The sequence below is a fragment of the Symphalangus syndactylus genome, chromosome 7, assembly GCF_028878055.3.
Source record: "Symphalangus syndactylus isolate Jambi chromosome 7, NHGRI_mSymSyn1-v2.1_pri, whole genome shotgun sequence".
Lineage (NCBI taxonomy): Eukaryota > Metazoa > Chordata > Mammalia > Primates > Hylobatidae > Symphalangus > Symphalangus syndactylus.
The window spans coordinates 132,712,542-132,723,681 of NC_072429.2; the positions used below are offsets into that span (position 1 = coordinate 132,712,542).

General features: G+C 44.3%; 1 long non-coding RNA gene across 1 annotated transcript; it reads right to left on the reverse strand.

The window, feature by feature from the left end:
* Positions 1–6,512: 6,512 nt before the first annotated feature.
* LOC129486400 (uncharacterized) lies at positions 6,513–8,311 on the reverse strand. Its single transcript, XR_008658957.1, has 3 exons — positions 8,258–8,311; positions 7,929–8,074; positions 6,513–7,350 (listed from the first exon to the last, which is right to left on the reverse strand). It is a non-coding gene; the product is annotated as an uncharacterized lncRNA (long non-coding RNA).
* Between the last annotated feature and the right edge of the window lie 2,829 nt (positions 8,312–11,140).

Below are 11,140 nucleotides of genomic sequence, written 5' to 3' on the forward strand. Positions count from 1 at the left end.
AATCCCATAAGGCTGGTGCTAGGGTGTGCAAGGACTCCTTGGAAGGAGAGGTTGGCAAGGGCCAGAGCTTCAGAACCTGTGGAAACAGGTGAAGACTTCTTTGATAGATCAAGTCTGTCTACTCTTCCGGGCTGCTTGAGTCATCGGTTGACCCGGATGTAGCCTTAGGCAGGCATGCCACCGTCTTTACCCCTGCGTGACACTCCTAACAAGCCAGGACTTCACACCTGCGTGGATGAGATCAAGACCAACCCACGCACACCTCCTCCCAGGACCGGTCCTGACCTTTGACCTTCGGGCTCCTGCCAGAGCTCTTCCGACCACCTGTAAACCAAAAATAAAATTCTAAGCCTCCCAGTCAACAACTGCTGGACCTTCATCTTGGCCAAAAGCATTCCAAAGGAAACCCGAAAATCTAGTTCAAGCCATAATGGGAAGGGAAGGTCAGACATACCTCATGATACCCTCATCCCTTTGGAATTCAGGCACAACTGACCAGCATTAGCATGAAAACAAAGATCTTTAGAATGACAAAACAGAATCTTTGGTAGCAATAAGACACCAAATTCCAACCTAACTCTAATATAGTATCACATGAGAAATAGCAGGCCCTGAAAGAAATTGAAGCATTTTCCCACAAAATAGATTTCTTTGGCTTTTTTTTTTTTTTGATAGATTCTTGCTTCGTGCAGGCTGTAGTGGAGTGGCAGGATTTTGGCTCACTGCAACCTCTGCCTCCCACGTTCAAGTGATTCTCCTGCCTCAGTCTTCCAGGTAGCAGGGATCAGAGGCGTGCACCACCACGCCTGGCTAATTTTTGTATTTTTAGTAGAGAAGAGGTTTTGCCATGTTGGCCAGGCTGGTCTCGAACTCCTGCGTTCATGAGATACTTCAGCCTCAGCCTCCCAAAGTGCTGGGATTACAAGTGTTAGCCACCGCGCTTGGCCTTTTTCGCGTATTTTGAAATGGTCTGTGAAACTGTCCCGTGAGGAGAAAATCTACATTCTATGGAGAATCTCCTTCTGTTTCCAGGTCTTTTCGCTTATCCAGGAGAGAATTAACTGAGTCTGGCACCTTTTAAAATCTGATGAGAAACATTTACCATCTGTTCTCTCTGTACCCTGCTACCTGGGGGTTTCATCTGCAAAATAAGAACCTTGGACTCCACAATCCCTTACTTAACCCAGACTCTCCCTTTATGGATTCCAGGTCTTTAGATAATAACTTAACCCTTTCAGCCAGTTGACCCACCCTCTTCAAGTTGTCCTGCCTTTCCAGACCAAACCAGTGTGCATCTTACATATATTGTTTGATGTCTCCCCAGCATGTATAAAACCAAGCTGTCGCCTGACCACCTTGGGCCCACGTTCCCAGGATCTCCTGGGGCTGTGTCACGGGCCATAGTCACTCATATTTGGCTCAGAAGAAATCTCTTCAAATATTTCAGTTTGACTCTTTTCATAGACATGTTGAAACGCCTGAATGCCGGGGCTTCAACCATGCACCATGTATATCTGTTTAAAATATGTATTTGTTTTAAAAATTAATTACAAATAGATTAATTGATATTTCTGTTTTTAAAATTAAGCCTGATACTATTAAAACAAACAAAGAAACAAACAAACAAACAAAAAACAGCTTAGATGGGCCAGGACATTCCTGCTGTGGAGGAAGGCTGTTTGAAAGAGCCTTTACCACGCATAGCTTGGTGAGGCAGCTTTCACAAAACCTCCACATTCCTTGTCTATGTCTGCATCCACATTTCCAATGAACAGCATGGGTAGAATGGATTGCATTGAGCCTCTTTGGACACTGATGGGCTTAGCAGCAAGGCCATTATGCTATTTGATGTTTGGAGGTGGAGGGCCCCCAGGGGGGATTTGTTGTCATTGCTGGATACTGACTCCTGCATTTGTGGCCAGAGCATTTTCACAGTTGCGGTCCACTCTGCAGGCTTGTCAGCAGCCTCTGCAAATTGCAGGTCGCCTCCCTCAAGTTGCTAAACCTTGAAAAGCGCAGGACCTCAGCTGCCCAGACGAAGAGTGGTGTCTCTTTCCAAACCTATGGCCAGTTGGGTGGGTGCCCCAAAGGAGCACTGGGGGTTCAGTGAAGTGTGAATTCAAGTTCTAGAATGTTCTCATTATGTGCAACCAAGGAGCTGCCTCTTGGTGGCTTGTTCCCTCTTTCCTTTCCCTTAGATGTGGTGGGAAGAGCCCCACTGCAGGGCGAGGAGCCAGGGGAGAGGTACAGAGCCTTTCTGAGCCCCAAAGTTGTGGCCTGAGAGACCCCAGTAATGCCAACTATCACCAGGCGGGATCCTAGGAGTGTCACATGCAAGACTCATAACAGGGGCTTAAGTGAGACCACGTGCTCTGCTGGCTATCCTGGGTCTGTGAGAACACTGATTGAGGTCCCAGGTGACAATGGCCTGCTATGCCCAGCTGGTGGATGGTGAGAAGAGGCCTCACTGAAACCACCTATCGCATCCAGGATCTTTACTGCAGGACTCCGAGCCACAGAGTGGGGTAGGGGAGCTCTGGGGAACACAGATAGCTTTACAGCTTCTGCTTAGACAATAACTATCTCTCAAGGCTGGGGGAGCCCAGGGCAGGCCATAGGGCTCCACAGGGAAGCACCAAGAGAAGTTCCCTGGGTGGCCTTAGAACCAATCTTCCCTCCTTTCTCAAATGTATGCAATGTGCTGTGCGAGGCCCTGGAGATGCACTGCCCTTCTACTGCAATCTGTTTAATGGTAACTTCTTTTAGCTCTCTGGACATGTTGAGGGTGGGAGGGATGTCACCAAATTGTAAATCATCCAGCTGAGGTGAGTGATTTTTGCACCGGCCATCATGCCACGCATGGGGGTAAATAAGGCCCCCTGCCTGGCCCCCTGTTCTGGGTGCACAGTTGACTGCACAAGAATATGCTCTGCAACAAAGGATCAAAACAAGCCCAGAGAAGAGAGGGTCTCTAAGGGGACGACTGTGTGAGCTCAGCTCCTGGCTGGGCCTTGTGGAGGATACAAGAAATGAGCACATCTTTTGTGCCCTCTGTTGGTGTGGATTCGAACCTTCTGGCTGCGTGGAGTCATCATTTAATATTTATTTATTTATTTGTTTTTTCTTTGAGACAGGGTCTCACTCTGTTGCTGGAATGCAGTGGTGTGATCACAGCTCACTGCAGCCTCTACCTCCTGGGCTCAAGCAATCTTCCCACCTTAGCCTCCTGAGTAGCTGGGACTACAGGCACACACTACCATTCCTGGATAATGTTTTAAAATGTTTTGTAGAGATGAGGTCTCACAATGTTGCCCAGGCTGGTCTCCTGGGCTCAACCGATTCTCCTGCCTCAGCCTCCCAAAGTGCTGGGAGCACTTTGGCCACCACACCTGGCCATCATTTAGTATTTAAACAATTATCCCATGTAGAGGTAAAAACCCAGACTTCTCCCTTACTCTGAAAGTTTCAAGGATTCTCAGAGACTTCCTCATTTCCTCAGTTCCTCTTGCACCAGTTCTATGCTTTAACATTAAATTAGTCATCCCAAATACATTTTCTTTCTTTGTCTTGGTTTGGGTCCCCTAACACCCTGAGATGATAATTCAGTGCAAGTTTTCTGTTTAAAAAATCATCCCAGGAAACACTAGTCCTGTAAGTGAAGGGGCTACATTGTCTGGGGTATATAAGCTGGGGTTCATTGTCATGCGCCAGGAAAATTTAGGGCATGGATACACATGAGGAGTTTAGGAGTGGAGGTTTAATAGGTAGAAGAGAAGAGAAGAGAAAGAGAAATAGCTTTCTCTATAGAGGAAGGGGTCTCCCAACGTAAAGGACCAGCTGGTGGCAAATGCGCTGAGTTTTATAGTTCACTTTGAGGACGTGGTGTCTGATTTACGTGGGGCTCACAGATTAGCTAGATCAGGTATAACGTTTACATAGCACACAGAGAAGGCTGGTCGCCCACCCTGATCTTCTTATGCAAATGGGCTTTCCAGTTGATCCGTGCCAGCTTATCTGCTCCTTGCAATACACGTGGCTGGCAGAGAAGGGAAGATGGAGCCACCGTCTTGAAAATATCTAGTCCTTAGTTCCTGCTGGCATTCACCCGTTCAAGCTCCCAGTTTGCAGGCTGCTCTTTGTTAGAAAATGGTTTGGGGCTGCTTTTCATTAAAAAGAATAGCATTACCGAGGACTCCCATGCCCTTACTATCTGCCTAAGTAATTTCTTCTTAACTCCTGTATCATAAGGATGTGGGGAGGTGGTGAGGGAAAGAGGGTCACTTAAGGGTGTGTTATGAAGCCAGGTACTACTGTGGGCAGCTGAGCTTAGTCCACTGGGGGCTCTGAGAGATTACATAGAATGTGATGCAAAGTTGTCTCCACTGAGGGGCAAGGAAGCTCGGATATTTATCCCTCACTTCCTCTGTCTGTTGCTGGCTGAGGGCTGATTCTGGGGCCTAATGCAGGCTGATGTGGGTGGCCTCTAGAAGTTGGAAAAGGAAAGTCCTCCCCTGAGGAGTTCAGAGGCCTTAGAGGGAGCAGCAAAGGTGACAGCTATCTACAATGTCATGCAAAATGTGACATAGTATGAGCGAGGGCGGACAGCCTTGGGAACCAAGAAGGGTTCTTGCACCAGCCCGTGGGTGCTGAAGAAGCTTGCTACAAAGATGAAATAGCTGAGCTCCTTCTGAAAGTAAACTGGGGGTCAGCCAGGGGTGAAAGGCAGCCCTGGGATGGTGGACTCCCAGGGAACGTCGTGGAAGAGCCGCATCAGAGGGAAACAGCACAGTGTATTAGGAATACATAGGTGACTTACCCAACACTGGAGGCCTGGTGGGGGCTGAGGCAGGAGGTGAGGCTCACGGGGTCATCAGCATCGGGTGCGAAGCACTGGGGCAGCAGGAAGAGCGGGATACTCCAAAGAACAATGGGGCCAGGTGTGGGGTCTTGGCATCCTCGTTACATCCAGTGGAGTTTGGGAGAAGGAAGGGGAGGGTGGGGTCACTCTCCCTCTTGGATGCCCCATCACATTGTGCTTGGCAGCTGGGCAGTGCCAGCCCAGGGCCCAGTGCTTTATGAATATTAACCCGTTTACTTTTCAGAACCACTTTGTGGAGTAAATGGTATTATTTAATCCACTGCACAGATGAGGAAACTGAAGCACAAGGATATTAGATTACTTTGTTGAGGTTAACATTGTCGAATAGAGATGTAGTAGACCGAATAATGTCCCCCACAAAGATGTCCATGTCCTAATTCTGGGAACCTCTAAATATGTTATTTCACATGGCAAAGGGACTTTGCTGACGTGATTAAGTTAAGAATCTTGAGACGGAGGAATTATCCTAGATTATTTGAGTGAGCCCAGTGTAATCACAGTGGTCTCTACAAGAGGAAGGCTGGAGTGGCAGCATCGGTGGGGATGTGATAAAACAGTGTTAGGAGTGATGCAGCCACAAGCCAGGAAATTCAAGCGGCCTCTGGAAGCTGGCAGAAGCAAGGAACATGTCCTGTCCTAGAGCCCCAGAAGGAACCCTGTATTGTTGATACCTTGATTATAGCCCCCTAAGTCCATTTTGGACTTTCTGACCTTCAGAACTATAAGATATTCAATTTATGTTGTTTTAAGCTGCAAAGTTTGTGAAAATCTGTTAAAATAGCAACAAGAAAGTAATACAATATGTAATGGGCTCCATTCTACCTAGTAGATGGAGTGTGAGTTCCCTATGTGACACTGAGGTGGGAAGACAGACGTGTAAAGGACAGATTCATTGCACAAGTAAGCCTCTGGGATGCCCTAAATTCTAAAGTCTTTGGCGTAACAGTCATGATCCATTACGATCTTTCTGAATTGCCATGTTCCCCACCTTCCCCCTGCTAACCTTCCCCAGCCCCTGGCATTGCGGCTTCCCCTGGTGAGGCCATGCTATTCATCTGCGCCTCGAATGCTCAGCCCTCAAAGCTCATCCCGCTGGTTCCTCTACCTGGAGACCGCTTTTCCCCAGGTTCAGCTTACTCAGATCATTCTTGTCTTTCGAGGTTAATGACAGCAGGAGGTTTTTATACATCTTGGACAAAAGGACTCGGTCTTTTGGGAACTGGACTATTTATAGTATTTGAGCTTCTAAAAATTCCTATAGAGGATTATGGAAGACTTTGTTCCTCGCCAGCTATGGGGTTGGCACACATCAGATTTTTAAGTTAGAGATAGTCTAGAATGCTCCTAGGTGGGCGTGAGGGGCGGGAGAAAGGAGAAAGTATTGTTGTTGAACACCCCTTTCTGCCAGGTGCTGCAGGGGCCCTTCTCCTTTTTGTGCTTCTTATCCAGGTTGGCGAGCACATGTTTAACAGAATGGGCTTCAGAGCCAGAATGTTCAGCTTCAAATTCAAACGTTGCCAGCTTCTAGCTATCTAACCTAGGGCAACATCTTATCTCTATTCTTTCCTTTCCTCATCTATAAAATGAGAATAACGGCATAGGCCTTGTTGTGAAGATCACATATTTAATGCATTTTTAATATTATTTTTATTTTATTTTATATGAGAGAGGATCTTGCTCTGTTGCCCAGGCTGGAGTGCAGTGGTGTGATCATGGCAACCTTGAACTCCTTCATGCAACCTTGAACTCCTGGGCTCAAGCGATCTTCCCACTTCAGCCTCCCTTGTAGCTGGGACTACAGGTGTGCTCCACCACACCCTTCTTATTTTTTTGTAGTGATGGAGGGTTATCACTATGTTGCCCAGGCTATTCTCAAACTCCTTGGCTCAAGCGACCCTCCCGCCTGGACCTCCCAAAACACTGGGATTACAGGTGTGAGCCACTGTGCCTGGCCCATTTTTAACACTCTTCAAATGGTCTCTGACATCTGGAGGATGTGAAATAGCTGCTAGGTGTTATAATGATGATCATCAATGTCATAGTTACAGCATCCTTATTTCTTACTCCACGAAAAAGATTTATTCTCATCTCTATTTTGGAGGTGACAAAACTGAGGCTCACAGAGTTCAACTGCATGTCCAAAGCCACGTGGAGAGTGGATCAGAGATGGCTTTCAGTACCAGAGCTCTCTTTTAGTGCCGAGCAATTTCTGAAACTTTATTTTCCTCTGTACATCCAGGACACACAACACTTGGGCTGTCTCTTCCCAGTGATCCGATTCCCAGGCCCTTGGGCTCTGTCAGTTCAGATTCCCAGCATGCTCAGAGGCTCTGTCCTTCAATAATGAGTTCTCTGTCAATCACCAGCTCCTGCCCAGCAGCCTCCGGGGCAGTGTGGGCCAATTGGTCTGTCAGGCTGGGGGCTGAGCAGAGCGTCTCAATTTGGGCAGCTACTCAGTGGTCAATCACAATCTAAAACAGAGACATCAGGGTGGCCTTACGCCTGGTGATTTCTGGAAACCAGCCAGCCCTTCTCCCCAATAAGACACTCCATTTCTCAGCATGCAGTTTTCTACCAGACTTTTAATGCTAAGCCAGGCTAGTCCTAATTGTAATTGGTTCTGGCTAGTTCCCGTAGGAGCTGTTAAATCTTTTATTTGCTCACTCTATGGGGAAGTCCTCCATGTTTGGGAACTAACCCTTACACCCCTGAGAAAAGGTGTCTCCCCTGACCCTTGCTAGAACATACTCTTTCACTCCTGTCCCACCTCACCCCAGGCATCAGCAGTATCTTTAAATGGACATTATTTTTAATCTTCTAGAAAAATTAGCGTGCCCTGATTTCTTTGGTAGACCTTAAGCCTGGGGCTCCAGACATCTGCTTCTCTGTAGGGAGTATTTGCTGGCAAATCGACCTTCTATTCAATAAGAACGAGCCAGTAGAAGCCCTACCAAATTATCCTTGTGCTTTCTACAGGTTTCATTGGAAGTTTATGGTGTTCAACATGCGTGGTCACTAAGTTTAAATGGTGCATTGATTTAGGATTTACCTCTTAGCTGGAGATGGTTTCTCATCAGCCCAGGATCCTAGTAACTGCACAGAGCTGGAGCTGTCTGTGGTCACAAAACACTTGTCACAGCTATGATCCTATTTGGTACTGAGACTAAGTCTTCAAAGTAGGGGTTATTATTATCGCTGTTTACCAGATGAGGAAATGGGGCTCAGAATGGTGAAATAATTTGCCCCAAGGCCAAACAGTTATGACAGACCCAGGATTTGAACCTGATGTCACTTGGATGCCAAGCTTCTTGTTCTTTTTACTGTGTCCATTTTCAATTGTCTGTTCATTTATTCCAAGCCTATTTATTGAGAGCTTACCAGACAATGATCTAGGCCCCAGGAGCCCAGCAGCAATGAAATGGTTTCCACCCTGGGGGAGAAAAGCAATGAACAGACAATATTGGAAAGTGGTAATTGCTCTGCAGAGAATTTAAATAAGGTGAGGCTGGTGGAAGTGTAAACTGGGAAAGGCTCTGTAAAGAGCAATTGGGCAATAGCTATCAACATTTAAAATGTGCATCGACTTTGATGTGGCAGTTTGGCTCCTAGGAAATTTATCCTACAAACATGTTAGCACATATGCAAAGCAACTCATATGTGTACAAGGATATTCACTGCACCACTGAACTAGCAAAAAAAAGGGGAAACAATTTAAATGTCCATCAATAGAGAATACAGTGTATCCCTACAATAGGGCCCTCTGGAACGATTAAAAAGAGTAAATAGACGGATAGAAATACAACACAACATCTAAGATGTTTTGTCAAGTGAAAAAAGCATCTTATAGAACAGCATATTGAGTGTGCTGCCATTTAATTATGGGAAAAATCAAACAAAAGAATACATGTATGTTATTAATCACATAGACCACATGAAGAAAGACTATGTGAGAAAGTAGGGACAAGAGTTACCTCCAGGGACTATTGGGATGGCTGGAGAAAGGAGAAGGAAAAAAATGTTTGCTTTTTTCCCTGCTTGTATAACCTTTGGTATCTTTTGAATGTACATGCACTGATTATTCCAGAACATACGTTAAATTTATTTGTTTTTATTATTATTTCAATAATTTTTGGAGAACAGGGGGTGTTTGGTTACACGGGTAAGTTCTTTAGTGGCGATTTCTGAGATTTTGGTGCATCCATCACCTGAGCAGTGTACATTGTGCCCAATGTGTAGTCTCTTATTCTTCAACCTCCATCCCAATCTTCCCCCCAAGGTTTCAGAGGTCGTTATATGATTCTTACACCTTTGCATCCCCATGGCTTATATCCCACTTATAAGTGAGAAAATATGATATTTGGTTTTCCATTCCTGAGTTGCTTCACTTGAAATAATGGTCTCCAACTCCATCCAGGTTGCTGTGAATGCCATTATTTTGTTCCTTTTAATGACTGAGTAGTATTCCATGGTATGTATATACCACACATTTTCTTTATCCACATGTTGATTGATGGGCATTTGGGCTGGCTCCATATTTTTGCAATTGTGTTGCTATAAACATGCTTGTGCAAGCATCTTTTTCATATAGTGAATTCTTTTCCTCTGGGTAGATAGCCAGTAGTGGGATTCCTAGATCGAATGATGGATCTACTTTTAGTTATTTAAGGAATCTCCACACTATTGTCCATGGTAGTTGTACTTGTTTACAGTCCCACCAGCAATATAAGTGTTTCCTTTTCGCCATATCCACGCCAACATCTATTCTTTTTTGATTCTTTAATATGGCCGTTCTTGCAGGAGTAAGATGGTATCACATCGTGGTTTTGATTTGCATTTCCCTGATAATTAGTGATGTTGAGCATTTTTTTCATATGTTTATTGGCCATTTGCATATCTTCTTTTGAGAATTTTCTATTCATATCCTTAGCCCAGTTTTTGATGAAATTATTTTTTTTTTCTTGCTGATTTGTTTGAGTTCCTTATAGATTCTGGATGTTAGCTCTTTGTCAGATGCATAGTTTGCAAAGATTTTCTACCACTGTATGGGTTGTCTGTTAATCTGCTGATTATTTCTTTTGCTGTGCAGAGGCTTTTTAGTTTAATTAGGTTCCATCTATTTATCTTTGTTTTTGTTGCATTTGCTTTTTGGTTCTTTGTCATGAACTCTTTGCCTAAGCCAATGTCTACAAGAGTTTTTCTGATGTTATCTTCTAGAATTTTTATGGTTTCAGGTCTTAGATTTATGTCTTTCCTCTATCTTGAGTTGATTTTTGTGTAAGGTGAGAGATGAAGATCCAACTTCATTCTTCTACCTGTGGCTTGCCAATTATCCAAGCACCGTTTGTTGAATAGGGTGTCCTTTCCCCACTTTATGTTTTTGTTTTATTTGTCAAATACCAGTTGGCTGTAAGTATTTGACTTGATTTGTGGGTTCTCTATTCTGTTCCATTGGTCTACATCCCTGTTTTTATACCAGTACCATGCTGTTTTGGTAACTATAGCCTTGTAGTAAAGTTTGAGGTTGGGTAATGTGATGCCTCCAGATATGTTCTTTTTGCTTAGTCTTTCTTTAGCTGTGCTGGCCCTTTTTTGGTTCCACATGAATTTCAGGATTGTTTTTTCTAGTTCTGTGAATAATGATAATGGTATTTTGATAGGAATTGCATTGAATTTATAGATTGCTTTTGGCAGTATGGTCATTTTCACAACATTGATTTTACCCATCCATGAGCATAGGTTGTGTTTCTATTTGTTTGGGTCATGTATGACTTCTTTTAGCAGTGTTTTGTAGTTTTCCTTGTAGAGATCTTTCACTTGTTTGGTTAGGTATATTCCCAAGTATTTTATTTTATTCTATTGCAGCTGTTGTAAAAGGGGTTAAGTACTTTATTTGATTCTCAGCTTAGTTGCTGTTGATGTACAGCAGTGCTACTAATTTGTGTACATTGATTTTGTATCCTGAAACTTTACTGAATTCATTTATCAGATCTAGGAGCTTTTTGGATGAGTTTTTAGGGTTTTTGAGGTATACAATCATATCATTGGTGAACAGTGACAGTTTTTACTTCCTGTTTACCAATTTAGATGCTACTTATTTCTTCTCTTGTCTGCTTGTTCTGGCTAGGACTTCCAGTATTATTTTGAATGGAAGTGGTGAAAGTGGGCATCCTTGTCTTGTTCCAGTTCTCAGGGGGAATGCTTTCAACTTTTCCCCATTCAGTGTAATGTTGGTTGTGGGTTTGTCATAGATGTCGTTTATTA